The sequence below is a fragment of the Opisthocomus hoazin genome, chromosome 3 (assembly GCF_030867145.1).
Source record: "Opisthocomus hoazin isolate bOpiHoa1 chromosome 3, bOpiHoa1.hap1, whole genome shotgun sequence".
In the NCBI taxonomy this organism is placed as follows: domain Eukaryota; kingdom Metazoa; phylum Chordata; class Aves; order Opisthocomiformes; family Opisthocomidae; genus Opisthocomus; species Opisthocomus hoazin.
Window position 1 is genome coordinate 4526244 of NC_134416.1, and position 26741 is coordinate 4552984.

Consider the following 26741-nt stretch of genomic DNA (forward strand, 5'->3'; position numbering starts at 1 on the left):
AATCTTTCCCTGCCTGTCTGCAAAGGTAGGCCAGTTTATCTGCATAGTGGCCACACAGACAACTTATTGCAACCATTTTTTCTAACTGTCTTGTATTGTGCAAAGTGGAAAATAGGAAACACATGCATCACAGAAATCATTGATATCTACTGTAAAAAGAGAGATTCATCAATGGTTGAAGAAATATTTCCAACAAAAAAAGTGCAGAAGAAGCCAATAACATAAGCTAATGAGCCTGTTGGTAAAGCCTCAAACCCAAGCACCAAAGAATCATTGGAGTTTTGCTCATTGATGACTGTATAGACCTTTATGATAATCAGGCTGCCACCTAAAAGCAGTGTCTCAAGAACAGTCATGATCAGCCACTCTGCTAAAGCAGCATGCATGAGATAGCTGGACCCAGGCCTGAATTGTTTAGCACTGATCTAATCCTGTCCTTGTAGGTTTTGCAGTTTTGCCAAGAGTAAGGATTTTGCTATGTTTTTTTTCCCCTGATCTGGCTGGCTCCACTCTGTGACCACGAGCACTGCAGACACACTGCCCCAGCTCCTCTTAGTAGGAGACTTTTCTTGACCCAAGAGAAAATTTAAATAGGCAGAGGGAACAAAACAGTACTATCTAAACCCTGAAGAACGGAGCTGAGGAACTAGAGATTGTCTTCAGAGAACACTATCTAAACATCATCCTAAGTACCAGACCTCCAAAATTAGGGTTCATCAGCCTTTAAAAACTGGGGGTTTAGCACATGTCTAACTCTGTTATTCAGGTGTGGATTGACCTGACAACAGACTCTGACAAGTTACCCTCAGCTTCTGCCATGGTCAGTGAGACAAATGGATGTGTCCAGAGGGAAGTTTATTCTGTCCTAAAATTTCTATCAAACCTTGGGTGAATTCATCCTTCCCTCCCCCACCCCCCTCTTCCTGGCCTTAGCTGAAGAAAGGATTAAGTAGACTGTAGAGGCAACCTCGTTCTTTACTAGGTATCAAGTGGGAAAGACGTCAACAAGAGTGTCGGATTCTCCACCAGTGACCACAGACCTGCTGTGTCCAACATCACTGAGCTGGCTGGTGCCAGTGCAGTCCTGTGCCCAAGTACCCTCCTTAAGTGAAGAATTTCTCTTCCTTTTCCATGTTCTGGCCCAAACACAGGAGACTCTTTACAGTGGATCACACTTTACACTGGACCAGAGAGAGCCTTCATACTGTAAGGATGGAAATACAGCTTGTCACTAGGTCAGTGCTCAATCTATAGGTAAGCCAAGGGATGGTTTTATAGATAAATATCTGGAACTGAGGTCCCAGCACCCCTCACCTCTTAAAACAGATAGTGTCCATCATGTCAGCAAGGATGAGGGATTGTTGCAGTTTGGCCCTGGCTGACAACAAAGGATCAGGCGGTCGCTCTATCGCCTCTCCCTCTGCTGGGGTCAGGAGGAGAATGGAAAGAAAAAGGCAAAACTCGTGATCAGGATAAGGGCAGTTTAACAGAACAGCAAAAGACAATAATACTGGTAAGGAGAATATACAAAACAAACAACAAAATGCGCAGAGCAACTCTCACCTCTCCGTGCCCAGCGCACTCCCAAGCCGTGATGATCTTCCCCCAGGCCAGCTTCCCTACTCAGAACTGAGCATGACATCACACAGTATTGAATACCCCATTTTGTTTGGCTACTTTGGGTCAGCCAGCCCACCCATGGTCCCTCCTGGCTTCTGTTGAAAATTAACCCTATCCTGGCTGAACCCAGGACAGGGATGAGCATAAATCTCAGCATCTACTTGGAGTCCTGACCCATCCTAAGAAACAGTTCACCAGGAAATGCATTACTAAGTTTTCTGCGGCAAGTTGCATTCAGTCTTTCATGACAGAGTTGGGGCACTTTATAGTCTTTTTTACCGTTGGTCTAGAAAGCTCATCTCTGTTTCTTAGGCTTAGCAATTTCACTATACTCCAGGTGAGGTCTCACCAGAGCGGAGCAGAGGGGCAGAATCACCTCCCTCGACCTGCTGGCCACGCTTCTCTTGATGCAGCCCAGGACACGGTTGACCTTCTGGGCTGTGAGTGCACGTTGTTGGCTCATGTCAGGCTTTACATCCACCAGCACCCCCAAGTCCTTCTCAGCACGGCTGCTCTCAATCCCTTCATCCCCCAGCCTGTATTTATAGTGGGGGTTGCCCTGACCCAGGTGCAGGACCCTGCACTTGGCCTGGTTGAACTCATGAGGTTAGCCAGCAGGGCTCTGCTGAAAGCACTGATGCTAGAGCTGGGCTGGCATACACTGGCTGAGCAGCTGCGCCCGGGCTCCTATCACCTAAAAAGCATAAACCTTAAGTACAATCTCTCTTCTGCTGTCTTCATTCCCAGGAGTTTGTAAGGACTCATCCTCTTCCTTCTGGAGACACAGCAGTGGGGGAATTAATGTGATTGATCGAGAAGCCAGAGAGTCTGAGAAGTGTGAGACAATCTTTCAGTCTTTCAAGTCAGGGAATGTCTTCCATGCAAAGGATGATTGGTATTCTCAGCAGTTATAACTTGCAGATCAACTTCTTTACTTCCCTGAATGGCAAATATCAGAGAAGGTGATTTAATTGATTTAATGGATTATAATTAGATGGTAATAGATATATATATATATACAATGAGTGCAGTAAGGCAAACAAAAAGGAAAGATTTATCCTTACTAAGATTTCTCTGCTGATCACTAAACAGGGATAATATTGGAAGTTGCTTTGTTGTGTTCTATTTCATTTCATTTTGTTATTTTATTTTATTTTATTTTATTTATTTTATTTTATTTTATTTTATTTTATTTTAATTTTTTTCACAGATAAGAACATATCTCTTTTCCAATGGGCAGCTCATAGCCAAGGAAATGAAATGCAAATTCTAGAAGCTGCTGAGTTTATGTAATGCATGTTCACACACATACACAGTGTGTACAACATGTACAAGCACCTACAATTGTGTACCATCGATCTCAGTAAGATTTGGTTAATACCATTCACAAGCACTTTCAATAGGGACTACAATAAGACTGACAGTGCACATATACGTGCTTCCTTACAATCCACCCTGAAAAAAATTTAGTTTAATAGAAAGGTTTAATAGAATATTATAAAATTTCTATGAATGTGTTCTCTAAAGAATGCTTGAAAAAGTTCTTGACATATAATAATATCCTTTTTGAAATCTTACGTTTTTTTAAAAAAAGAAAACCCTGAGGAAAGTAAGGATTACCCTTGAAATAATGGATGAGTCTAGAATAATGCAAACTTCAGTCAGTTCCATCACTGTCAGGTATTATGAGAGTTTTCTCTTAGAGTCCTGTTTGTTTGATTTGGTAGAGTTTGGAAAAGGCACTTTTCATTGTGAAAATATGAATAACTCTACATGTAGAAATCCATTTGTGCAAATGCGAAAGAACTATGAAAGCAAACAGGGTTGCGGATTAACCAAGGGCCGAAAGTTCAACACCCAGTCCCCAAATTTTGTTTGACGCAGAGTCATTCATCTGGTCCTCATCAGCCTCATTTCTTTCCATAACTCTCCCTTTTCTGCCCATGAACAGACACTCCAAGGAATAGACGTTGCCTTACTTTGTGGTTACAGAGAATAGTGCAGCAGGGCCTGCTTGCACACTGGCCCTGCTGCTCGGATATGGTCATTCATGTCCAGGAATTTAATTTACACTGGTCTGCTCCCTAAAGGCTTTTGTGCAAGTTTCAGAACATCAAGTCTTGCAGAAGCTACAGATGTCCACAACTATGCCTTTATTAACTTTCTCATACTACTCGCAAAAGGACTTATTATTAGATGCAAAATGGAGGAAAAGTTCATAATTTAATTACACCTTTCTTATCAAGTTGCTCCACAGTAAGTAGTAGAAGAAAATTAATGATGGAGAAGGTCATAGCTGAATCTGAGTAACTGAGGAGGTTTCTTTTGATGCAGCCCAGGATATGGTTGGCCTTCCGGGCTGCAAGTGCACATTGCTAAGTCATGTTGAGCTTCTCATCCATCAACACCACCAACTCCTTCTCCTCAGGGCTGCTCTCAATTCATTTGCCGCCAGCATTTGTGCTTGGGATTGCCCTGACCCGTGCGCAGGACCTTGTACTTGGTCTTGTTTAACTTCATGAGGCTCGCACAGGCTGACTTCTCAAGCCTGTCAGGGTCCCTCTAGATGGCATTTGTTCCGTCCAGCGTGTTGACTGCACCACACAGCTTGGTGTCATCAGCAAACTTGCTGAAGGTGCACTTAATCCCACTGTCCACGTCACCGACAATGATCAACATGATGTCTAAAGGGACCTCCTAGCACAGATATTTAGGGCCTGTTTCCTTCGTGCAGGCTTTCTTCTTTCTTACTAATTAAGGATGGCTGAAGGAGAGGGTTAATTCTGAGGATTTTTAGGCATTAATTTTTCATCTGATTATTAATATGCTTGCGGCAGGTGTTGGAAGATATCTATTTTAGTGGTCTCAGAGAATGGCAAAGGATATGAGAACCACTTATCTTCGTTTCAACCATTATCTGACAAGGCTAGTAGGAAAAGAGAAGGGGTTGGACATAACTCTGTAGTATATTTGTAATTGCCTTTTGCTTCTAATTCCGTAACTGTGAAGTCTTTTATCTCACAATAGTCATGTCTGACTTTTTTCCTTTCATATGGAAGGAAGGGGTTAAAAGGGATTTTAGTAGAAGCTGCATTATCTAATAGTTGTGGTGCATTTAAAGAGAATCGATAGTGCCTATCTATTGTCTAAATTAACCAAAGCAGAGAGTCTTGCATCTCCATACAAAGGGGTTAGTTCCTGATAGGGGCTGGGAGTTGCCTAGAACCGGTTAAGACCGACCCTGCTGTATGGATGGGAGCCAGGAGAGAACTGAGTTTGGGCAGAAACAAAGGTCAATCAGTGGACGCCGTGATGAAGACAATGGGCCTTCATCTTGGGACCCCCGACGACCACCACCAGGAGGCACTGCGCAAGCGCAGCCTGGAGGAGTCTATGGAAATTACTTCTTGGAACTAATTATAATATGGAAATTATTTCTTGGAACTGATTTTGATATGCAGTGAGGATAGATGCATATGTATAGGTGTACTGGGAAATCTAATGTATATATAATATTTGATTGCATAAATTGAAGAGACACGACTTTGGTGGGACTACCCCCCGTGTCGCCCGACGCCGAATAAACATACCTACTTTACAATCTTACAGATTGTGGAGTCTGCTTTCCGCATGTCAGTATGTCCACCTTGTCTTTTTACTCTTCTTCACAGAGTAAATGGGATAAGCTACCTTGTGTGAAATTATACCCAAAGACCTGAAAATGGGAAAACTATTTTGTATCTTTGGTAAATCTTGGGGAATCTGACAGCTTAGAATACCTGACACTAGAATAAAAGCGGTTGACCTTCATCTGGTGTTATCTTACCTGTAAACAGTGGCTTGCTGGAATACAGGGAGAGACTAAAGATCAGCCAAAAGAGCTGTTACCACAGGAACATATCAATTGTCACAGTAACCCTGCACTGAGGGCCATCCAGCTTCATACACACTCAGCCTGATTTGAAAGGGACAGCAATTCCCCCAGCCTAAATGCAGCCACAATAAATATCTTCAGTATATAGTATATATTTAGGAAATATCTTTATATGTATTGGTTTTTTATTATCTCCTGAGTAACTATCTTCTGCTTTAGAAGAGCCTTCATTCAACTTGTTGCAGAGCAGAAGCTCTGTATAGTTTGACTGGCCGAGGTAGCCACAAAAGCGAACTCTGAGCAGATCCATGGTATGAATCAGGCTCTAAACCCATCAACAAATTGTTAGCAAAAAAAAATTATTTGCATGCTATGGCTGGTCAGCAGTGGGAAGATTAAATCTATTTGAGTAACTTAACTTGCAATGCATAATTCTACTTATTCTGATCAAACATCCCAAACTTTGAATCTAGTTTTATCTGCCAATGGCTTCTTGGTAATCAAGAGCTGAGCTTCAAGGAGTTGTTTCAAGTTATTCTTACCACAACATGATGCCATGCTTACTCTTTGACTCTAACCGCTAGTTGAAGCCATGCTTACTTTCACCCTGGTCTAGATGCTTCTAGGGGGCTTTTCTAAATATGTACATAGGTCTTAACCCTGTTTTGACACACAGGACTGATGTTTGCAGGAAAGTTCTAATAAATCTCATTCACCTTGAACTCTTCAGACTCCACACAATGTTTCCTTCTGTTAGGCTGGTCCTTGGCTGTTTGCATCACCATTAGAAAGGTAACATTGAATTAAACCTGCTACTGTGTTCACTAGAGAACATTCCTGACAGAAGCACAGCAAAACACTTTTTTTTTTTTTGCCTGGCACAAAACAAACTGCTAAGTATGCAAATTACAACCTCCCTAGTCATTTTGCCTTCGTTGCCTCACTGTACGCACTAGATCCAAGCACCTGCACTTTGAGGATATCTGGCAGATCTCAGCACTGGGTTTTGCATAGTAGTTGAAGCCCTGAAGTAGGTCAGCATGGATCAGCGACACAAAGCATCTGTATCTCTGGCAAATCCTTCAAAAATCTTGCTTTCTGTCCATAAACTTTGTATATATTTAGTATCTACTTACAAAAAAACATTAGTTCTCCTAGAGTAGGGTGGAGATTGATGCGTTTAGTTGAGGGCAGCCAGAGTAGCTAGTGAATATGCTGTGTTAAGACTACCACCAAGAGGCCAGTAAGGAGATGGCTGAGGAGATTTAATTGCATCATTTCACCAAAAGCAGAGGTCCCCTTAGCAGGAAAGGCAACGGCTGGGAAAGCAAAGCTGTGAAGTAGATTCTTAATAACCAGCTGAGCCCCTCTCCGGCATCATTTCGTGGCAGCAGGATCAAAGCATGGCAAGGAGATGGGGACACACCTGCTATATAAATAGTAATGCAGCAAGCGCTGAGAAGTGCTACATTATGCAGCCTGCATGCAAGTACTTGGCTGCTGCTGCAGCAGCACAAATGATACAGCCTGGACATCCCCATGCCCAAACACCCCAGGCCTCCTGTCATGTCAGCAAAGGACAATATTCCCTTGCAATGCAATCAGCTCAGACCCTGTGTTGCATCATTGCACGGGGCAGAGGCAGCCACATCTGTCCCAAGAAATAACACCATTTTAACCACAGAATTTCCCTTCAAGCAGCGCTCTGTAGTGAAAACCTCTCCCTTGTTCCATAGTAAACTCAGATCAGTGAAATGTTATCAGAACTGAAAAGAAAGCTAACATTTTTCAACTTAAATTAGCTGAAAAGTCACCAAATCTGGAGAAGAGAAGGCACCGGGGTGACCTTACAGCAGTCTTCCTGTACCTGAAGGGGGCCTACAGGAAAGATGAAGAGGGACTTTTCACAAGGGTGTGTAGTGATAGGACAAGGGGGAATGGCTCTAAACTAAAAGAGGGCAGATTTAGATTAGATATTAGGAAGAAATTCTTCACCATGAGGGTGGTGAAACACTGGAGTGGGTTGCCCAGAGAAGCTGTGGATGCTCCCTCCCTGGAAGTGTTCAAGGCCAGGTTGGATGGAGCTCTGAGCAGCCTGGTCTAGTGGAAGATGTCCCTGCTCATGGCAGGGGGGTTGGAACCAGATGATCTTTAAGGTCCCTTCCAACCCTTACTATTCTATGATTCTGTTTCCTAGTCACCCACTAACTTGACACGGGTGTGCTCAGCACTGCTAATAGCATGGTGATGTGTGGACCAAGATCAGACTGCTCAGCAGGTAGTAAAGGAAAGTTCCAAAGTTGGACCTATACTAGCAATAAACAGTGGCAGAGACAGAGTTAAACACTCAAACTTAATTATCTATTCTACTAAACTGCTACAACAGTCCCTGGCACTGTTGCAGCCAGGAGTAGCTAACTCTGTCCTGTACAATTTCTACAGAAAGCTGAAGCACTGACACAAGATAGGGACTGCTCCCGACAGACAGTTTGGATGTAACTATCGAGTTTCAGGCAGCAAGGCAGATCACTGATGAGGTCACCCTCTGCCTGGTGAGCTCATGGCCCAAGAAGGGTCCTGGGTATGTGTGATCTCCAGCACTAAAGTAGCCTGGAGCTCCTCTACAAGGAGTTGAGGAAGAAGACGAGTCTTCAGCGAAAATCTCACTGGAACTCATCTTGACTGTGTGCTTGGCACTATGGGCTCCGTGTGGTGAAACTCTCTGAGAAGTTTCCATAAAAGAAAGGTCCCCGTGTAGCTGTGTAGGAGAAGAATATAGCTCAATTTCTTCTTTGGCATTTAAGTCCTGTAAATGTCCTTGATTTTCTTTAAAAACCTTACATGGAACAAACTGTAAATGATCAATGCATTACTTAGGATAAATGGATGTCCACAGCTCTGGTGTGATTGTTTGCTCCCATCTTTGTGTAAGCCATCTGTAAGCTGCTCCGTGAGTTCAAGTTGGGGGGGGGGGGGGGCGCATCCTTTGCAGGATATTTTGGAGGGTGAAGTATGGAGGCTGGCTACAGACCAGCTAAAGCTTCTGGGAATGATCTTAAGAGTTCCTAACACATCTTTGAAGCTTGCAAGAGAACTACACACTGAAGACTCTTTTCAGTTGTGCCCAGCGACAGGACAAGGGGCAACGGGTACAAACTGAAGCATAGAAAGCTCCAGCTGAACATGAGGAAGAACTTTACTCTGAGGGTGATGGATCACTGGAACAGGCTGCCCAGAGGGGTTGTGGATTCTCCTTCTCTGGAGATACTCAAAACCCGCCTGGGCACGGTCCTGTGCAACCTGCTGTAGGTGACCCTGCTTTGTCAGGGCGTTTGGACCAGATGATCCCCAGAGGTCCCTTCCAACCCTTACCATTCTATGACTCTATAAGAATGGTTAAATAGTCCTTAAAGATAGTTTACCATGCCCTAGGGCAGGCAGCTGGAGTAGACAACCTTGCCAGGAGATTTTCAAGCCTCTTTTACTGCTGTAAAACTTAGTGAGAGTCTCACTCCATAGAAAAGGGAGGAGAACAGTCCCCAAATGAGCCTTTTTTGACAATCCTTCCTCTGCTCAACAGAGTGGAAATTTTCCAGCTAAATGGGTGAGAGTAGTACAAAATGATGCTTGGGAAGGACCATGATGTCAGATGTGGGGAATATACATAATCAACGTCAGAATTAAATGCAATAATTGTAAAACAGACTGAGGAAGCAAAGGCATTTGAATTCTGTTTTAAATGGGCATGGCAATGCAGACCTAAGTTCATCGGCTATGACGTCTGCATTGTATTTGATTGTGCCTGTTGTGTACAGAAAGGATCTGATTCATTACAGTATGACTCCAGTGTTACACTGGGACAATTCCAGGAGAAAAATCAGATCCCTGAATATTGATCAGGAAATGCAGAATTCAAAAATGGCTGAGCACAGTTACGGGCATGTGTGTGCACACATGCACTTGAGCCATATGGGTACTCCTAATTTTATTAGTCTCCAAATTAATAGGTGTTTTTTCTGATGGCAGCAGCTCTCATAGTTCACCTATTCGGAATCATAAAATTATAGAATCATTTAGGTTGGAAGAGACCTTTAAGATCACCGAGTCCAACTGTTAACCTAGCACTGCCAAGTCCACCACTAAACCATGTCCCTAAACACCACGTCTACAAGTCTTTTAAATACTTCCAGGGATGCTGACTCCTTTTCTCCAGACTAAACAACACCAATTAGGTGCATCCAACAGAGATGACTGTTTTTTTGCTAGCAATTCTGGTCCCAGCAACTGTGACCAATTACATTCAGTATTACTCTGAGTTTCACCTGCCTTCCACTGCCTGAGAGTTCACCCACATGCTTCCCTCAGAACTTTCTAAGCTGATCATTCATCCGTATAATTTGACACTCATAAAATTTGAGTGTTCCAGGGAACTCACCTGGAGGGACAGGTGTTTGGAGCACAGGTTTGCTGTTTATTGCGTGGTACCCTGGCTGTGTCCTCAGCATCACAGAGGAACAAGCTCAGTTGTTACAGGTCTGGCAGGGTTAGCCACAAAGCTCTGGCATGGGGTTAAGACAAGGAACCTCATCTGAAATCTGTCTATGAAGGACAAGTGTATCTTTGCTCATGCCAATTCTCTTCATCCCAGTAAAGCGAAGTTCCCATTAACATCAACAGCTGCTGAACTCTGCTTTGGTGACATAGACAGAATGAGGGAAATCCTACATCCCCTGTCCTACCTTAAGGATTACATAGTGCCTGCTGGTGTTTTGGACACTGTGGACTTGATGTATTTGCTAGTCCAACAGCTCTGGGTACATGATGCAGTTCCTCAGCCTACACTGAACAAAATTCCTGTGATTGTGAATAATAAAGAGCCAAAGAAGCCCTGGGGACAACAGCTCTGTTTCCCCTGCCCAGAATGCCATTTCAGAGACCTTAGAATTCCTTCAGAGCTAAAGAAATTAAAGCAGAAAAGTTGAAATACGCTTCTGTAGGGCTCCTAGACACTGAGCATTTTTGCTGGCTTGTATTTTTCATCCTCTGTGGCTGTTTCAAAAATCTCTTTAAATATTAAAGACAAAAATATTTATTTTAGTGAAATAACGTGTGTAGTGCAGTGAGATTTCCATTTGTGTGTTTAGCACAAAAAGCGGTTTGAAGTCTCATATGAAAGTATTTTAGACCTGAAAAACAAAGAATGCAGGAGCTTTTGCATAACTCACTTCTTTTCTTCAGGGACTCTGCCATGTGGACCTTTTCCAGGTCTAAATTTAGTGGGCCACATTTCCAGACTTTGCATGGGTGAAGAATGAGCCTAATAGTTTGGCTCCATGGTGCTTCTAGCCCTGCGCCTTTTTTCTAGGGGTGGTCTGAACTAAAACATTGGAACGACAGTGGAGTAAGACATCCATGGTTCATAGACTAGAAATCAACTGATATTCTCAAAAACCTCATTCTGATCTCTACTAAGTCTGGTTTTACATTCAATATTTAGCTGAAGATGTCCTTACATTTCAGATAGGCCAAGAATCTTCTTCTACCAAGTCACCAAGGTGTTATTTTGGGTACAAACTGATAGTATTAGATTATCCAAGTCTAATATTTCATCCCAGACCAGGTACTGATCATGAATTCTGTTGGTATCTCAATTAGTTTGACATGTTTCACATCCCTGCAGTACAAATTTTCTCAAAGAATCAGGCCCATACAAGCCTTATACATATAGTCAAGCAACAGTTCTAGGCTATGATGCTGGTTGAATACAAGAACAAAACAAGTGGAAGAAAATATTTTCCGGCTTTTTTCCTTAAAAATTGGTAGTGAAGCCTTTTAAAGATAAATTCATTATGATGTATTCAGAATTTCTACTGGAAGGGAAATCAAGTGATTATTGCTACTGTCTGTCTCTTGATCTGCTGAGGCACTTTCTCATGCGTTAGAAATGCCTAAAAAATGTGCATTATAATTAATACTTCTCCTTTTTCTCCAGAAGCCATTTGCTTCTTTGTCTCTCCTTGGCTGTGAAAATATTCACTGATACAGCAAATAAATTATAAAAAACTTTGGGTTCAGAATACTTCTCCCAACCCCAAACTTGCTCTTTTAGAACTGCTTCACCATCTGCTCCCAAGGAACATATCGTTTGATAGAAGAGATATACAGGGATCAGCAGCCAAAAAGGATCATGCTGCATGGGATCCCATGTCTCTCATCCTTCTTTGACTCCGCAGTAGGCTGACAAACATGGGTGGAGAGGTTTTACCAGTATGTAAAAATGGCAGGTCTACTATTCCACCGATTTGTCACCTGTAAATATCTTTTTTTTTGGCTACGTTCCTTGTCCCTCCACACATTCAAATTAAACAAACCTCCTTCATTGTCCAAGCCTTGGCATACCCAGCATGCTTTGAGCTTAGGACCCAAGTGACGTGTTCCACCCCAGCAAACTTGGGTCAGTATGATTTTATGTCTGGGGGAGACCTCGGTTCCCAGAGAAGCAAGGAGACGGTGAAACAGCAGACAGTTCCTCCTGCTGTTTATTCTGCTTCTTACCGAGACTGGGGACTGTCTGCTCATTCATTATAGCTGCTGAAGAAGTCACGCAAGAATGTGTTCTCCTTCCCTCTCAGGACTATAAAGATGAAGATCTGATGCAGACTGCAGTCCTAGTGTAAAATGAGTATGAATTCTGTTGACAGAAAATGGCTAGAGAGAAAAAACGTAAATGTAGTGAAAATACATCCATATCTGCCATAAAAGCTCCTACGGCAGCTTGGAGGATTCAAACACACCAGTGAGTTAATGCAGGGTAAGAAGTTTCTGTGCATTAGCAGGCCTGAAGTAACCGCCCTTGTGTGTACTTATGTCTTGTAGTAAATCTGAGTTAATCTGAGTTACACCAGTCCTCTTTCTTTAAAATAATTTGAATGATTCAAATAACTTCACATTTGCTACAGGCAAGAAGCTTGTGCATGGACTGTTGCCATGGAAACCTGCTCACAGATCTTAACACAAAGGAAATATCCTTACTGTTTCATTAATTACTGTATTAAAGCAAGACACCATCTGAGATCAATGCTTATTGTGCTAGGAACACAGTGAGAAATACTCTTTGTCCCAAAAAACTTCTGATTGAAACAGGTAGCTTCTTTTCAGCTTTGCAGAAAAAATGTTTATTTTACAAAGTTAAGAACTGAACCAGAGTCACATAAATCAAAGTCAACCCACTGCCTCGAGATCAGGCAAGTTATTGCCAAGGAAGTCCAAGGCTTGAGATCCACGGGGACTCCATTGACAGTTACACAGGTACCAAAGGCTGCCAGCATGCATCTGAAAATTGAGCCTTGAATTGAGTTTCTGCGTTTTGTGGTTTTTGCTTTTGAACAGAGCTGAGCTCTGTAACTGCACTAGCAAACACAGTCTAACAATCAACCAATTTCCTATAATGGCCCTTCATATTTCAGCCTCTATTAGTTTTATTCTCATTGTTAGCCAGGAGGTAATGGCACTGCTTGTTCTTCACAACAGAGATGCACCCTGGTACATCGTGCCTCTGAGAACAAGGCACAAAACTAAAGTTTGTAGAGTGTAATGAGTGGCATTTTCATGGCATAATGGTTTTTAACCATCATCTCAATATTTATAGAGTTGCCATGTCACTAATTGCAGAGGAATGGGGTTTGGGGCTGAAAAAGTTGGTCTCCTCCACTTGTCAGGCTGGGTTAAAATGACTGCTTGCACCCTGTCAGTGCTGCTGGGAGGCAAGCTGGTACTTTTCCAAATGCGGCTTTCAATTAAAGTTAGGATTTCACATGAATTACAAGGCATGGCATGACTTTGACACAAAGCCTGCTTTACTTCCATAAGAGGTTGATGAAAACACTTTTTCCTGAGTCAGGGTTTTCATCTAACACTGCTCAAGAGCGGTCCACAAAGACAGGTGGTGTAAAAAAGGAGATCTCACTGAGAATCTGCTAAAAATGAGAAATCCAGAGCCAAACCCAGTCTAGTTTTATAGCTTTTAGTTCTTCTCCTCCTGCTTACACAGGGAATTCACCTGTAAGTGCACATGAAAACTTTTTCCCAATCATATCTTACAGAGGGGATTTTTAAATCTCCAACTACCAAATTTTAGTTCTTTATCTCATGGTCTAAAGTTTTCGTTATGGCAACACGCATTTCTGTCCCCAGACTGACACTCATACCCTCCTCCTGGGCCTCTCTTTCATTAATCAATTTAGGTATTGGATCTGAGGCCAACAGAGAAGATATGAGATTCACACTGTTGCTGTTCCTGAATGAGTATGACCCAGAGAGGGAAAGATCAGCCTCAGCCACCTAAGGGGCCTCGGAACATGATGTCCAGCTGAGGACAGGGCACCCATGCACTGAAGATGAACTGCTGAGCAGCTGATCCCCAACTGCTTCTCTCTGTAGCATCACAGAATCATAGAATTAATTAGGTTGGAAAAGACCCTTAAGATCATCGAGTCCAACTGTAAACCTAACGCTGCAAAGTCCACTACAAAACCACATCCATAAGCGTCATATCTACACATCTTCTAAGCTTCTTTCAGGCTCTGAGGATGCTCTTGCTTCCTTTGCTCCTCTCTGTTGCCACCTTCTCCCAGCCATTTATAACCCCATCCTCACATTGTGTCAAGGGCTGCTCCCTGCATCCCTCCTCCATCTTTTAGATGCTCTGGAGGTAGCCAGAGTTATTGGGTGGAGAATCACAAACTGACACTTTTCATTCAGAAGAAAGAGTGCCAGAAGATCCTCTTGCAATGTGCAGATTTTCCAAACATCATAAGTGGAGATCACAAATTCCTTTACACAGATTTACAAACAATAGGTATAGGTTTCTTTGCTGCCTTGCAGCGCTCTGGAAAGTACTCCCCCTACTGAGTGAAAACCATCATCCTTAATGTCCATGTATCAAGAGCATACATGAGGTCAGTCCCTAGTTTAGAGACTAGGAGTAAATCTATATCTTTGATTCTTATACTTTCCTCTGAAATGTCCAGTTCTCACTAATATGAGAGACAGGGCATAGCGCAAAACCAGCATTGCCTTAAGTCCAATCTAGTACTACTTACACTCTGATGTTTCATACCAGAAAAAAGGTAGAAGATATCTTTACCATGTAATAGTATTCAATGTAAAGATGTCTAATCTTGTGGCTCCAAAGTACACTGAGAAAGGTCTGGCCAGTTAACTCCAGACTGGAAGTAGAAAATCTGTGTCAGCACATCACTGCATCTGAGCTATTGCACTTGGCAATCAGCTAATTAGACCTGCATGTAAATCTTGCGAAGTTCCTGGAGGTGGTATTATGCTGACAAGGTCTCTGCACCTACTGCAAAGACACGAAGTATGTAAAACTCCCATTCTTACATCTATGAAAATTCATTCAAAAGTCTGCATGGAACTAAGTTTTACAGCATGTTTTGAAGGCCAAGGGATTCAAACTGTTGGGGAGCAACGGAGTGGGAAGAAAATCTTAAAAGAGAAACTTGGGGGTGGGGGAGGAGTGGGGAAGTTTTGAAGCACACTGGAAGGAGAGAGAGAAAGTCTCTTGGATGGTTCAAAAAAAAACAGTGTTTCCCTAGAAAAACTATCAGCTAGGGACATTTTTTAAAAATGTGATCACTATGCATGCTCAGGTTTAAGCCAACTGCTACAAATTATTTTTGTACACTTTCTGCAAACTTCCATACACTCGCTTTACTTCTCCGGTGACACTTCGTTGTGTCTTAGGGTTTTTCTCCCTGCTTTTACGTTGTTGTCTGTTGTGGTTTAAACCCAGCCAGCAACTAAGGACCATGCAGCCACTCGCTCACTCCCCCTGCCCTGATGGGTTGGGGCGAATGGGAAAAAAGCAAAACTCTTGGGTTGACAGTTTAACAGGACAGCAAAGGAGTAGAAAATAATAATAATAGTAATAATAATAATAATAATAATAATAATAACAGTAACAATAACAATAATAATAATAATGATGATGATAACGATAACAATAACAATATACAAAACAAGAGATGTCCAGTGCAATTGCTCACAACCCACTGAACAATGACCAATCAGTCCCTAAGCAGCAATAGCTTCCCCCTAGCCAACTGCCCCCAGTTTATATACTGAGCACGATGTCATATGATATGGAATATCCCTTTGGCCAGCCTGGGTCAGCTATGTCTTGGTTATGGCCCCTCCCAGCTTCTTGTGCACCTCCTCACTGGCAGAGTGTGGGAAGCTGAGAAATCCTTGACTTAGTTTAAGCACTACTTAGCAATAACTGAAATGTCAGTGTGTTATCAACATTATTCTCATACTAAATCCAAAACACAGCACTAGACCAGCTGAAACCAGTACATTTTCTCTAAACCCTATTAATATTTCTGATTATCTTATTCACAACATCACTTTTTAATACTTAAAACTTCTATAAATTATTGTAGCAGCCCTGAACAAAAACAATCTCTTAGCACAAAAGAATTTCCTGTGGTGACAGGAGGCGGAAACACAAAGCTAACCAGCTTCAAAGACAAAAAAATAAAAAACAACAGCTAAAACAGCTAAAAACAGCTTTAAAGACAGCTTAAAATTTCAGCAAGATGCTAAGCAGGTGCACAACTGAGAACTAGCATAAAAGTCTTGCATCCATCCATTCATTCACAGTAGGGCTGTAGCCCTGTGTCTGCTCATTGCATCAGTAGGCAACAGTCACACAGAAAAAGACGGGAGGAAACAGCTGAAATTCACAGATGTCTTTAGAAAGACATTCGCAAGAAGGCTGGTTTGGACCCAGAGGCAGCAGCTCAACTGAATGTTACTTTCATCCATACAATTGTACTCAGTTACTGGACCTGCAATGAATGGCAAGCTGGCCCAAAGGGAAGGGTTCCAGCAAAGCCACACAGTGTCTTTCCTCTGGTTATTACAGCTCCAATCCCATGGCATCTCTTCTTTTACCTTGTCCTCTACAATTCCCCACTTAATTCCTCTGCAAGTCCTTAGAGTTGGTTTCTGTCTGTAGCCTGCTGGATGAGGTCCTCAGGGCTGAGCAGAAAGGATTATTATTTTTTTATATTGACCCAGCAAAGGAGAAAAGGTAAAACTAATTCCCTGTGAAAATCTGTTTTTCATTCAATAGCACCTTGCTGTCCCCAAGGTAAACAAGTCAAGTCTTGTTTCATAAGCTTCTTATTGTAAACAGAGGAGCCTGCACTAAAACAGGGAAGACAAAGGTTAGAACACAGGCAAGGAAGAAACGTGTCTGTTACAGTAAGGCCAGCTAAAGTCAAGGCTCTGTTGTGCCATAGCTGTATAGGAACTGTTCAGAGCAGAGAGTAGAACATCCTAATCCAAAATGTTTCTCCTATACAGTCAAAACAGGTATAGGATCAGGGAAAAGGGATACCATAAGAACTGAGGGAAAAGTATTCTTTTGCTGCTAAATATGTAAATGGGATTCACATTGAGTCTTATACTCATAAAACAGGTGTCTAAACACAAGGCTTTGCAAGTCTGTTAGGTGTCGAAACGTAGGAGTAGAGACATGGGGCCTTCTTCAGCCAACCACGCATAAGTGTGCGTTTTCATACGAGACAAATTATCTAAGGTCTGGCATAGAGCTGATGGACAGGACAAAGTACCTGCAGGAGGCCTCACAGCTGGGGGACAGGGGTGATACTCTCCATCTTCTCATATTAACTTAATTATCATTGTTCAGGTAATAGACTTGAGACTCAATCAGTCAGTGTTTCGTTCACCCAACTAGACACCTACATTTGCTCAGGTAAACAGATGACTCGGGACATTCAGAAGAGTTCTACTTTCAAAAAAGAGCACCAGTACTGCCAACTTAAAGGGATGTTCAAAGCTTTCAACAAAAAAACCCGTTGTTTCAAAAAGACCTTGTGTGCCATTAGTAAGGGAGGTACCAGTGGTATTGGCTTTTTCTGCTGCTGCTTTATAAAGGATGAAAAAAAGAAACAGAGCTTGTTGATTGGGAAAGTCACAAAGAATAATATGATTAGTGGAGGGAGATTTATTTTATATTACTGAAATGTCATTAGACAAATGAAATTACAGGAAAGAAAATCCTGACAAATAACATGTATTTATGTGCACATACACGCATTCATACACAGACACAAATATACATGTCTTTGCTTACCTTTTGACAAAACAATCTACATGCAGCAATTGCTAAGAGGCATTATGAAAAGGGATTGGTTATAATAGGGATATAAATTTTGTCATATGATATTACTGGGTTTATCCAAGGGTGCTACTTAAAACAGCACACACCAGATTTACATATTCCCAGCTTTCATGCTGGCTTGTCAAACAAAACAAATTTGAGGGATGAAATAACAAAAGCTAAATACAGACGGAGGAATGAATAAGGAAAGAGACACAGGGGAGATGGATGCCTCACAAAAGCCTGGTATGTGGGTAGTTACCTGCAGCTGTGCTGTCCCTGAACCTGGAGACAGTTTCACAGGTATTGCAAACTTTTTTCCCTGTTACTGTGATTTGTTGGATCCATACAGAAGTGAGGCCATGGCCATAGCCATGCCAGACTCCTTCCTGTTTAGGTAGGATTATCTGTGAAGAGGTTTTCACAACGGCTAACCAACTTCACAACTCTAGTGGCACAGAAATTGAACACGCATTTGCTGACATCCTGGATACAGTATGCATAGAGACACTGGGCAAAGGGATATGCAACGAAGTGAAAGCCAAGACAAGATCCTATTGACCCTGCTGATGCCTTGAGAAAGGAAGTAATATGTCCATCTTCAAAACAGCCAAGAAGGAGGATCCAGGGAACTACAAGATCGTCAGCCTCACCTTATTTCCTGGGGTGATAACAGAGAAAAACCTCATATAACCTGTTTCCAGGCACTTGAAGGACAAGAAGGTGATCACATGCTCTGTGAGGAGAGGTTGAGAGAGCTGTGCTTGCTTACCCTGGGGAAACGAAGGCTTCAAAGGGGTACAATAGCAGCATGTCAGTACCTTTGGTGTGGTCATTGAGAAGACACAGACAGACTCTTCACAGTGGTCCATAGTGGGAAAGTGAGAGAGAGTAATGAAAAATTGAAACAGGGGAGGTTCTGCCTGGGTATCGGGGAAAAAATTATTTACTCGAGGGATAATTAAGCGCAGGAACGGGAGCTTGGAGATGCTGAGTTGTCTCCTCAGATCTTCAGACTACTGGACACAGTCCTCAGCAACGGAACCTTCATTCTGCGTTGACACCCCTTTGAGTAGGATACCAGACTAGAGACCTCCTGAGGTCCCTCCCAACTTTAATGAATCTGTTTGACTATGACTGGCAATGATCAGCAAAGATTTACCAAAAGAAAATTATGCCTGGTCAGCGTGATCACCATTAGTGATATGATGACCAGCTGTGTGGATGAGAGGTAAACTGGTGTGATGGTGTGCTCCACCTCAACCCCTGAACTGATCTCTCCCTGTAACCCTGATCAAGCAATAATCACAAGTGGCAACTGTGATGGACGTGTCTGGCCACAGTGGATTTGGGGGAGACAGATAACAGAACAATAATCAAGGGCTAATGTATGGCAATGTGCCTACCTAACCACAGTACTGGTCATTGTCTGACTGAAACCAAATTTGGAAGCTGTAGGGAGTATGCAAATATGACTAAGAGTCAGTCATCTTACCTCATAGATAGTGAGCAGCCCAAGAGCCCTTTGAGATCTCCTGCATGGCAGCGGTCTGCACTCCAGGATCTCCCCTTGAATTTGGGAATGCCCCTCAAGGTTTGATCCTTGAGGCTGAGAGATTCCTTGCCACAACAGATTCTCAGTAAGTGATTAATTAAAGCACTGAAAATTTGAAACCTTAGCTAAGTGAGACAACAGATTGATTGTGCACAAAATATAATCCTTTAGACACAAACCATTGACCAAGTCCGGGCTAAGTCTGCATCCAGTGCATCTAGACTCCTCCCTGAGAAGGAGTTTAGAAAGCAAGGGGGTCCATTTTGAATCTCATGACTCAATGGGAGGATCTCCCTGACAGTTTTGTGTGACCTCTATGCAGTAAATAATGCAGTGTACCTTGCCATTGGATCTTGTTAAACTATTGCTGTATTTACTATCAAATTTTTGTTAACTCACTGTTCTATATAAATAAATATGTTGTTGCTTCTCTCTTATGAGTGAAGTGCATCACTCCATCCGCAACAACTGGGGATGTCATTTACTCTAAGATTTTCAGTGTGGTCCAATAATATCCTGCTAGCCTGGATATTAAGAAGGTCTGCAAGATGGATATAAAATAGATGACAAGATGCATGAAAAATTGGCTGGACCACTAGACTCACAGGGCAGCAGTGAGCAGTTCAAGGGCTACCTGGCAGCCTGTTAGGGATGTCATTCCACTGGAGTCAGTGATGAAGGTGAAACCATTTAACATCTCCATCACCAAAACAGTCAATGTGATGGACCCTCAGCAAGTCTGTGATTGACATCAGACTGGGGAGTGAGTGATACACTAGAGGTAAGGACTGTTTTTGAGAGGCAACTGATCGGGCTAGGGAAATGTGCTGATGGGAACTTTATACAGCTGAAAAAAGTCCTACCTCAGTATAGCACACCCTTAAGCCAACCACATACTGGATTGCATAATGAAGTGTGTAGACAGAAGGCTGAGAAAGTCATTTGTCCCCTCTGTGTGCAATTGTGGAATTGCACTAGGAGAACTGTGTCCAGTTTTGGACTCCTCCTGCTAAGTGTAAAAAAACAAACTGATAAGCTAGATGGAGTTCAGAGGGGGACCAAACAATGTTTGGGTGCTAGAGCACAAGACACAAAAGATGAGGCTGAGTGAGCTGAGTTTCTCCAATCTGGAGAAGAGTGGGCTAAGGGAACTTGATAACTATCTTCAACTCTGTAAAGAGTGGTTATGGAGAGAACTGAGCCATACTCTGCTTGGAGGTACACAATGGGGGACAAGAGACAACAGCCAGTAGGCAGAGTTAATCCTGAACTGCTCAATCTTCCCTTCTCATTGTCTTCCCTCACTCTTTCTGGCCTAGAAAATAAGGTGTACCAATGGGAAATTTGTGGAGATGGAAGCCAATGATGGCAAAACATTTAGGATCAGAGAGATGCAATATTGCATGTTTCATCTAATCTGGAGATAACTTGTTCAGATGTTCCTATTTGAACAGTTTTCCTGTGTGGTGCTTCAGCAAAAGCAAAGGAGCCAAAACACAGCTCACTTGTGTCTATGACAGATGCTCTCAACTCCTTAATAAAACTAGTGACAGTTTGGTACAGGCTCCAAAGGAGGTAAAGGTCTAAGCTGTAGCAGGTCCAAGAACTTCTCTAGTTCCAATCTGTTCTCTGAAAACCCACAAAGGAACAGAGTGACACAGTAAGAATCGATGCATATGAGCTTGGAACACTGATCACGGGATTAATATTTGAATAGCAGGTGGCTTTTCCAAGACTTTTATCAAGGAACAAAGAAAATTGTGTGTACAAGAAGTCTCATGCATATCTATTCCACCACACGCAATTTGTCTACAAGCCAACAACTTTATTCCATAAATATGACAGCCTAAATGAGTCATCTTTGATCTCTCACTGCTAAGCAGCTAGCTGCATGGCGGTGATCTCCCCTTGAGACAGGACACCTTTCAAGATTGCTTCTCGAGGCAGAGAGACCTTTCACCAACTGCAGATCTTTGGTAAGTCACTGATATCACACATCAATCTGTAATACAGTGCACAAAGATTTTGAATTGGTAACTCTGATTTTTGTCTTGGGAACTGATTTTATCATGGTAACTTTGACTCTGTCTTGGTAGTTTTGAATCATTGTTATAACCTTTCTGCAGTACAGTAATAGGGAGAACCTTACCATCAAACTTTGTTAAGTTGCGCTTTTACAACATCATTTCTCAAGAAAACCACTTTTGTTGCTACCTTCGACAGCGGTTCTTTAAGCGATCTAGATCACCTATTCGCAACAAATAGGGATAGTCAGCAGGATCCTAAACCGGGATTCACAACATCAGACCAAAGCTGTGACTCCAATCAAGAAAGTCAGTCTGAATTTCTAGCTATTTTTCAGCCTTCTGTAAGACCTTTAAGCAGACCCACAGAAGAACTGGGACTCTTTAAAGCTCAAGCTTAGTCCCTATTTTACCAGCGATTGGGCCCCATGATCCCATCTTAGAGGAATGAAGCAAGAGTAAACACATCCAAGACAGTGAGAGCACTTGGTAGCCTGCTGTTATGTCTTCAGGTCTCCCTTGCCTCAGGACCCCTTGGCATTCACTCCCAACAAGACTTGTTGAAAGAAACAAATCTAGTTTTAGGATATATAGAAATATGTTCTGTTTGTCCCTGTTGCCTGGATGTCTTCCCCAAGGGTTTTGCTCAGTTTTGAGTAGCTGGCCTTGACTTCGCCGCTACAGCAAGGGCATAAGGTGTCAACAGATCTTGGCAGATTCACACACATTGCATAGTGCTAGAAGAACAGACCTGCTTAAGAATAATTGCTGCTCATAGACTATTGGCTTTGATTAGGAAGCACACATTAACATATTTCTTCATTTAAGCCTCACTTGTAGTAGGTAGCTTCCTTAAGTGTTCTGTTGCCTGGAATATTAGACCAGGAATTAAAAATGACAGGACTGACAATTTGGCAGCAAGTATTTAATTAAGCAATAAATTAGAGTCCCTGAGAGCACAAGGTTCTGTGGCATCTCTCTCCTTTTGGATATAAATCATACTGTTTGTCCAATGTAGAACACCCTCTTATTATACACTACAGATGGAGATCCACGCCCCTTGCTGTTGGTTTTAGCAAAGCCACACTGACAAGCAGAAAACAGAAGAATATTAACATTCTAAGTGCTTTTCTGCTGATGGATCTGGGGGATCTTCCAAAATGCTAATGCATCCTGTCTTCAGGATTAAGCTATGTCCACTCCTCCAGACTTCCATACCTAAAGCCAGCGATTTCACTGTCTATTTCCCCTGAACTTGCAATATCCTTACTAGGATTTCAGCACCTCTTCTTGAGAATGAGGATGAGTTGGAAATGCCTCTCAGCTTCCTGAAGTCCCAGTGGGATGCCAAATGTCAGATCATATGCTGGTATTGGATGTCAGATGCTTTAGCAGCTCGGTTACGCTGGTTGTGCTGCATTGGACTCAGATATCTGTAGTGCAAAGTCATGCACAGGGTCTTGCTTGGTAGCAGACTGACTTTTCTGTCCTGCTCTAGGTCCTCACACTATAATGCTGGAATGGGAACAATGTCACGGTCCTTGCCCAAGAACATAGGATAAGGCAGACACAGTGGCATGGCAGCTGAAACAGGAGAGGAGAAAGGGAAATTCACTAACTCTCATGAAGAACAAGTGATAATAGACAGATTAACTGCCTGATTTGTCTTTCCTGAATTTGTGATTAATCCACAGCCAAATTTTCTGTTTCAGGTCATTCAATCCTCTTTCAAACTTTTCTCCTGCTCATCTAACCTTTTCTTTTTTTCTTTCTCTTTCTTTTTTCTTTCTTCTTTCTTTCTTTCTTTCTTTCTTTCTTTCTTTTCTTTCTTTCTTTCTTTTCTTTCTTTCCCTCTCTTTCCTTTTTCCTTTCTTTTAATGAATTTTCACATGAAAACACTGCTGTTTCACAATGAAACACTACAAAGGTTTATTTGCTCACCATGGAAATAAAGCCTGTCATTGTTCTGGAAAATGTTACCTAATTCCAGCAAAACAATTTGTTAAATTTCCCTCATTTCAGAATGACTTTTGCTGTTCTTCTGAAACTCTGTAGAGCAAGGTGTAATGCAATAGTGCCTCCCCCAGACCTATGCATATTCAAGATGAAGGCTCTGCATTGGCCATTCCCACACCTCTCAGCCTATAACAACCATTGCCTTATCCCATGGACCTTATTTACTCTCTCAGTGGAAACTGCAGGCAAGGGGTATATAAAACCAGAGTCGTACTGAAATTGTTTTAACACTTCTGGCAAATAAGTACAATCTAGAAGGAAAAGTGATCTCCAAATGCAAGAAAGAAGTAAATTACAACCAGAGTCCATATTTTATGTGCTAAGAGTGGGAAAATGCTCAAAGGTCTCCTATACACCTGTGATCTGTAAAATTGTTATGAGTTTTTTATAATGATTTACCTTTGTGAATGAGCTCTATTCTGCTTGGCTACTGAAAGGCTGTTATAACTGCTGACCACACAAAGTCACTCCTCATCTGTGGACCATTATTCTCATCATGCAACTTCTTATGCATGGCTTGAGTCTATGAACTCACAGTACTGTGTCTTGGCTCCCTGAGCAGAGCAGTTTGTAATTGATGGTTTTGAGGTATGAGTTCAGAAAAATAGTGACTGAGAATAAGTCTGTCAAAATGAACAACTCTCACTCCATTGCTCCAGCATCCATCAGTCTATGGGATTAGTTCTACATCTATCATTTTGGAGAACGGAAAAAAAGAATGTGAAAACAAACACATTAAGAAAACTACTGTCCCCAGAATCATTGTAGATTAATAAGGTTGGCAGAGAATCAGCACAGCTTTCTGCCACAGCCACACGTCTGGTAATTTCCAGACAAAAACCTACTGTCAAAAATAATATCAGTAAAACAGCTCAGTAATTAATGTACTTCCAGTGTCTCTTGTGCTATTCCTTTAACAGGCTGCAGTTTCTGTGGCTTTTGATTATTCATGCCAACGGTTAAAAGGATGTTTGTTGGTGCAAGATGCACACCCATGGGATGGAGTGTCTATTACATGCCATTTATGTGTGCAAACTTGCAGATTCAGTACTATGTTCCTAATCATCTTGCATACAGTCCAATAGATAGAAATGAAAGGCAGGGAACTTAGAAAGGTAGAGTTCTTCAGATAAGGAGCCACTAAGTGGACTAGGATTCTTCAGCTCGCAAGGCACAGATCATACATACATACTTACATGCACAAAAATCACAAAGCAGAGGCCCATAAAATCAGAAATTACACGGGCAGAGGGAGTAAAGATCAGATGTTCACTTTTTTCCAGTACAAGCACCAGGAAGTATCAAATTAAGATATTACAAGGTAGATTTAAAACAAAAAGTCATAGCTCTTCACTTGGTGTCTGATTAATCTGTGAAACTTCTTGTTGTAGGCCTGCTGGAAATACAATACTAAATACAATACTTTTCTATTAATCTTCTAGAGGGAAGATTCCCCTGTGCAGTCATTTCCTTGCAGAATCAAGGACATGAGGGAAGAAAGGGTGACAAACAGATGGAGCAATATTTTTTTTAGGTCAGTGCCCAAGACCTGACCTGAGGCCCACAGAGAAAAGAGTAAGAACATAAAATTCAGACAGGTGCACCCAGTGCTATTAAGGCTTCTGGTCATGCAAATAATAAGAGCCCTTACTGCTTTGTGAACCGGAAGAAAGAGGACTAGATAGGTAATTTACTTAGCCTGTATAAAAATAAAGTGTCAAGGTGCTGGATCAGCCAGGCCCAGCTGCATGCTTGGTCAGTGCCGAGATGAATAGCTGTCCGGTGGCTCCTTCACAGATACTAACTTTCAACTGAACGTCTTTATCTATAAATTAGAAACATTGCTGCACACCAGGGCAGGAGTGGTGTTGGTTAGGGCATCACACAGAAAATACATCGCTTGCAATTTACAGGTCAGCAAGCAAAGAGGAAGGACTTGAAATTACCTACCTCTGAAAATTGCTACCTGGACAGGATAGAGTTGGAAATAATTTACACACATCTGAATTTCAGAATTGGAAAAGTCAGGAAAGCATCAATCCAATGCAAAAAGAACACCACAACAGAAATAAAACCTCAGTATCAATATAGGCTGGGGGATGACGTGATTGAGAGCAGCCCTGCTGAGAAGGACTTGGGGGTACTGGTGGATGAAAAGCTGGACATGAGCTGACAACATGCACTCACAGCCAGGAATGTCAACCGTATCCGGGGCTGCATCAAGAGAAATGTGGTCAGGAGGTCAAGGGAGGGGATTCTGCCCCTCAATTCTGCTCTGGTGAGACCCCACCATCCAGCTCTGGAGCCATCAGCAGAAAAAGGTCACGGACCTGTTGGAGTGGGGCCAGAGGAGGGCCACAAAAATGATCTGAGGGCTGGAACATCTCTCCTATGAGGAAACTCTGAGAGAACTGGGGTTATTCAGCCTGGAGAAGAGAAGGCTCTAGGGAGATCTGCTTGCAGCCTTTCAGTACCGGAAGGGGGCCTGTGGGAAAGACGGGGAATATTTTTTAGTAAGGCCTGCTGTGACAGGACAAGAAGTAATGGCTTTAAACTAAGGGAGGGTAGATTTAGATGAGATATAAGGAAGACATTTTTTACCATAAGGGTGGTGAAATACTGGAACAGGTTGCCCAGAGAGGTAGTGGGGGCCCCATCCCTGGAAACATTCAAGGCCAGGTTGGATGGGGCTCTGAGCAACCTGATCTAATTGAAGATATCCCTGCTCACTGTGGGGGGGTTGGGCTAGATGACCTCTAAAGGTCCCTTCCAACCCAAAGCACTCTATGATTCTATGAAAACTGCCTAATCCTTCAGCTATGAGGAGCAAACATTGAACTTGTCATTCAGCACCCTTTTTGATGGAACAAGAGTTGTTAAAAGCAGAAAAATAATAAAATCTTGTTTCAGGGGCCAACTGGTGTTTAGGGATAAGAAAGGTTTCATTTTGTTCTGTTTCTTAACAAAATCTAAATGAAATGACATGTTCTTTTGCCAGAATGAACAAAATGTTCTTTTTGATGAAAATTGGGATACGACATTTTGTTTTCAGACTAGTTTTAACTATTTTCCTTTCTTGCTAAAAGAAATAATCAGCTCCTAAATGAAAGCATCATTTTTGGCTTAAAAGTAAAAAAAAAAAAACTTTTAGGAGCTGCAGAAATTACATATATTTTCTATTTTGCTCCTTGTACATTTTTGAAATGGCAATCTTTGCTGAAGTCAATCCTTTCACTAATATTTATAGTCACTGTGAAAGACAATTTTTTGGAGAATTTACTTTTTAGCATGAAAAATGTTTCCTCTCTCCTGCTGAATTGGTAGACAATGTTAGGGTCCTTGCTTTACCTTTCAAGCCTTCATTTCTCTCATCTGTAAAAGAGTCAACAGTCATGATATTTATCCATTTGTCCTGAGGTGTTTTGAAGATGATAAATTGTTCAT